The sequence below is a fragment of the Lactuca serriola genome, chromosome 8 (genome assembly GCF_051521515.1).
Source record: "Lactuca serriola cultivar US96UC23 chromosome 8, Lser_US96UC23_V15, whole genome shotgun sequence".
Classification (NCBI taxonomy): Eukaryota; Viridiplantae; Streptophyta; class Magnoliopsida; order Asterales; family Asteraceae; genus Lactuca; species Lactuca serriola.
Window position 1 is genome coordinate 49,272,326 of NC_136415.1, and position 5,746 is coordinate 49,278,071.

General features: G+C 32.0%; 1 pseudogene; it reads right to left on the reverse strand.

The window, feature by feature from the left end:
* Positions 1–2,743: 2,743 nt before the first annotated feature.
* LOC145066876 (ubiquitin-like modifier-activating enzyme atg7) overlaps positions 2,744–5,746 on the reverse strand; it is a 3,197-nt pseudogene continuing 194 nt past the window's right edge.

Below are 5,746 nucleotides of genomic sequence, written 5' to 3' on the forward strand. Positions count from 1 at the left end.
TAAGCAAATAAATTTTAAAAAATTAATTAACAATAACAACTATTAATAAAATTAAACCATATATTATATTTAATTTTATTCATAAGTAATCCGTGAATAGTGGTCATTCAAAACATTGAGATTATGCAGTTTATATATATATATATATATATATATATATATATATATATATATATATATATATATATATATAATCATATAATTAAAAATAATCAATATATCATATGAAGTTAGTATACGAATTATTATATCAAATTTAACAACATTATTGTTATATATATATATATATATATATATATATATATATATATATATATATATATTTGTATGGATTTCAGCTATATATATCATTCTGCGCAACTCGCGGGCATTCATCTAGTCTTGTATATAATAACAGCAACAAATATAAATATTATGGACCCTCGATTCTTATTTAAAGCAATCCTTAAAACTTAGAACTTAATTTATTTCCGTTAAAGTATTTCTCAAAATAAATCCTACTCATCTCTCTCTCTCTCTCTCTCTCTCTCTATATATATATATATATATATATATATATATATATATATATATATATATATATAAAGAAGTTCAAATAAAAACAGTAAATAGTGTGAGAACGTAAAAACACTATATTTATGTTATTATTCTGTAATGAATTTTGTATATGTGTATTGTTGAAGTAATTCTAATATAAATATTAACTTTCGATTAGTCATATATTCATTACAATGTTATTATTCTATTATAAACTTATAAATGTTCATTTTTATAGTAAATTCTAATTTTAATTTTAACCTTTGACTATTCATTTATTCTTTGTTGAATAATAACATAAAGTTGTCGATACAAATTCATTACAGAATAGTTTTTATGTTATCACAGTATTTACTGTTTTTATTTGAATTGTCCCATATATATATATATATATATATATATATATATATATATATATATATATATATATATATATATATATATATATATATATATATTCAAACACCCCAACTAAAAATTCACTCATCTAAAAATCATATTTTCCGCTTCCATGCATTCCTCTCTTTTATAACTTCTTTTGCATCTTATAATTTTTTCACAAATATTTTAGACGCAAACGGTAGGTACCAATGTTTTACTGATCCAATTATTTATCAACAACAAAAACATCTTTTCAAAACCCTTGTTACTTAAATACTCAATCATTTACTAATAAGTTCTATTCAACAACCGTCGGTAATAATGACCAACTGGAAAAATAAATATGTTACTAGAGATCTAGTAATGTGTTGGCTACTTGTCGAATATAGAGTGTCATACTTGTGTAAGACAACATCCAAACACCATCCTAATTATTTGCAAAATGAATAGAAGTTTTGCCCACGTCCAACTCCCAAGTTGTTACGGTGGTATGAAGTTACCGCATTCCATTAGATTCATGTGAAAATAGGTAGAAATTGTGATGGCATTTCCATTAGTGGTTCTTTCTTCAACAAGAAGCTTGAAGGGGCCTTGTTGCTATTAATAAATAGATCTAACCAAGAACGGTATTACATCGATATAGATTATGGAGTTTACATGGAAGGACAATATGAGGCCAACCTTGAACGCTGTGAGTGTTTAAACTGTTTAAAAAGCGCGTCTCAGATTTGTACACGTACTTGTCCGAACTCTGCCTACGCCTTGACGGATTGACATAATTAATGACGGATTGACGACAGAATAGTGGCGGCAAGATTACCGATAGAATTGTCACAACATACGGACGGACGCATTTTGTGACGGATTACCTACGGACTTTTATTGTGATAGATTACCGACCGACACTTTTAGTGACAGATTACTGTCAAAGATATAGGATTCGACTTCACTATATAAATAATCTTCGGCTAATCTCCGTCGATTATAGGCATCCGACTCACTCGAAACACATATTCTGTTAAACCAGATTTCGTCAACGATATGGAGATAATCGAATATGGATGGTCGGTGGTCGGATGAAAAGGTGTGTGTGTGAGAGAGAGAGAGAGAGAGAGAGAGAGAGACGAGACGAGACGAGACGAGATGCAAGGAAAGAGTATAAGGATATTGTTTAACCATCGTATTCAATCTGATTCAATGAACTAAATTATTTTATCCCAAAAATGTCCTCTGATCCATTTTATTAAGGTACCCCCGCATTATTTTTTCTAATTATTTACAAAAATGCCATAAATCATTTTGACATTCTATTATTTTGTTCTAACGACTCTTGTTTGGTTCTCGGGAATATATGAGTTCTCAAATGATCCTTCCTATATATATATATATATATATATATATATATATATATATATATATATATATATATATATTCAACAAGGAACCATTTTAAACCATAGAACCAAACGTGGATTAAATGTCACATGTGTACTAATTAGTCTAACCTAGAGGTGTATAAACACTAGTGTATTAAAATATCATTAAATGAGCATTAAGTGTTACACATGTCACTATTTAATTAGGTAGGAAGATTTGTAGGAACAAAAAGTAGGAGAATATTTAATTTCTCATATATTAATTATAAGACGAAACTTTTTTTTTTTAGAAAAGATAACCATTTCCTGAACGTGGATCATGTTAAGAAACCTTTATTAAAGGCAATTTGGTCCATTAATGTCTTACGTCAAAAGGTCAACTAACAACTTTTCGTATACTTCCTTCAATTGATTTGGGTAAAATCCAACCAATAAAAAAAGTCAAGATCTTAAGTGGTAAGATTTTTGATTGTTTGGATGAAGAATAAAGATGGCAAAGATGTAAGAGGTGGATTTTCCTACAATTACAAATGTGTTTAAAGACCAACAAGTACATATTTACCCTAAGCCATCTTCAAGAAGGGATGATAGGCTACTTCCTTCAAATCAACATTTAGATTCTTGAACAAAACCTGAAAGGCCACAATAACAATAGTGAATATAGTATATTATCAGAATTGATGTTGTTACTAATTACATATAGAACTAAAAGGATGAAAGAGCAACGTGCTAATATTTTTTGGATAATTAGAAAAATACCAAAAGGCAGTCCATTCATGAAAAGGTAGTCATTTTCTTATGTGATTGATAAGTTTTAATTAAGTACAATAATGTAATAAAAAGAAACAGAAGTACAAGGCTATTATAATCTTTCCATTTCTTTGATAAGTTAGTTAGAAGTAAGCAAGAATATTTGCGATTGAATAACCTAAAAGAAAACAAGGGTTATATCAACATTGAACAGTGTTGTGTGGGCCCCAAATGATTGAAATTGAAAATGTAAACACACCTTAAAGAACACAGAAGCTGTCTCTACATAAATAGTCCAAATGTTACCAAGGCTATGCAACCGATTGGAAGATTCCTAAACACCAAACTCCACCTCCTTCAGGAATCTAAGGCATTCCTCAAAGAAAGTATCCCTGTAAGTACTTAAATTTGCACTCAACCACTTTTCCAGATCTATGAGTTCCTTTCTAGAAGCCAGGGAAGCCAGGATAATACCCAAAGACATAGGTATCATATCCAGTATAGGAGATATAATCTATGATAGGAAAAAGATATTTTAAAATACATATAACAAAGATATATGCATCTTTTAATAAAACTAAAGTAGACATCTAACCAGAAGTTCAACCGCAAAGTAGACATACCCAAAGACACAGGAATATGTTTGGTTTTGTTCTGAAAATACCCTTACCCATGAGGATGATGCAAAATCCCAACCAAAAGTTCAACCTCAAGGGCGGATGCGATAGGGGCAAGTCCAAGATGTGTAACCGTGCATTGTTGGTCCAAAGTGTGGTTAGCTGTTGACTGCATTTTAAAAATTACAAAAATGAAATCTAAGTTTTAATTATTAAAATAAAAGTTAAAAAGAAAGGAGGAAAGTAAGTGTTATACATCCACAGGGGCAACAACATCATTACAGAAGTAACAACCGAGTCTCGGTTTGCTATCTTTCTGTCCCAGTGACATTTCTTCAACACCAGCAGATAAAGAAGAGCCAATAACATGATGTATTTCTGCTGAGTAGTGGGCCCACACCATGGCGCATTACCAAGAAACTATCAAACCACAATGTACCTGTAATTGTAACCTAAAACATTAAACTAAAATTATCAAGGACATAATGGTAATTTTCTATATTACTAAGAAACTGTCGAATCCAAATGCATCGGCATCAGTATTAGAATAATAAAGTAAGTACAACAACAAACAGAAAAGTACAAGACTAACTTTATTAGCATTGACACATAAAAGAGTTGGAAGCCACCTAATTTCACGTGTATCAGTCAACAAAAAAACAGCATCATGAGACTCAAGTAAATCAGAAAGACGTTCGCAGTCATCAACCACTTTTTCCTCTTCTTGTCTAGCAATTGGATGCCCAGGCATAGGTATTGCCATCACTACCCCCTCTACTTCCTACAAACAAATATCAAAAGTAAATAATAATTTATTAATTTCAAACATATTGGAAGAAAAAGAAGAGATTAAATATCTGGTCTTTAAGTATCACAGGAAGAACAGCCAAAGAAACTTCATGTTGCAGGACATTATATGGCATCTGCATATTTTCATAGGCATACCATCAATTGATAAATTGATCCTTCACAGAATCACAAAATCACATCAACCCTGGGACCTCGCTAGTCGATGCTGTCATTGAAGCGTGAATTGTAGATGATCTATGTGTTCTGCTGCGATCGATCTATGCCGCCTTCTCGCGTGTGACTAAGTGAAAAACTGGACTATCTTTGTTTTGAGGCGTCCTAAAAATAATGGTCCGCCCTTCTTGCCCCTCCTTGTCACGGTCATGACCCTTCCAATATCTTTGACTCGTATGGTCCAAAATACCCCTGACTTCTCATCACTTCAGTTATTGGGTTTCATATCATGATAAAATTCCAGAACCCCTATCTCTCCCTTCCAAAAATCAGAGGTTACAAATCCATATTACTGAAGATGAACTAAAGATGGCGGAGATTTTGCCCTAAATCAACGGTGTTAGAGGAAGAAGTAAAGGAAAAGGTAGCGAGTGTGGATGGAGAGGCGTGAATATGGTCTAGGGTTTGAACATACCCATCGTCCAAGTCTTTCTTTGTCTTAATGAAGACGAAGGACCTAGGGCTTTTTCTTGCTAATTGGAAGAGGGGGATTTAATTTTTGGGATCCAACGGGCGGGTGAAATTCCGCCTTAAAACGCATGTTTCATTAAAAAATTATAAAGCGACACACTTAGATGACACATATTTTATGAAAGCGCCTTCCGCATTTCCTTTTTTTTTCTTTTCTGACACTAATTTTAGGGCACGTACAAATGCGTGTCCTCTATCCTTCAAATTTTACAAAACTGACATTATTTGTTAGGACACACACAAATGCGCGTCCTCTATGAGCGCGGGTCATTGTTTGTGCATCATTAAATGGCTGTTTTCTAGTAGTGGCCACTTCCTATAACATGTACCTTCTAGAGTATATAACCACACTGCTTACAGTTTCCCATAACTTACCAAGAAATTATATTGCCAAGAAATTGTTAATAAGATTTGCTAAATCCAACCGATGAGAAATCATTATTCATTTTAATAAATTAGGAGTAACCTGCGGTTACGAGTTACACAATATATTGTTCAGTTTAATAATTGTTTGATTTTAAAACACGGGATACACGTGCAAACATAATCACAACATCTAGGTTTGCCAATTCGGCAATATATTTTGCAATC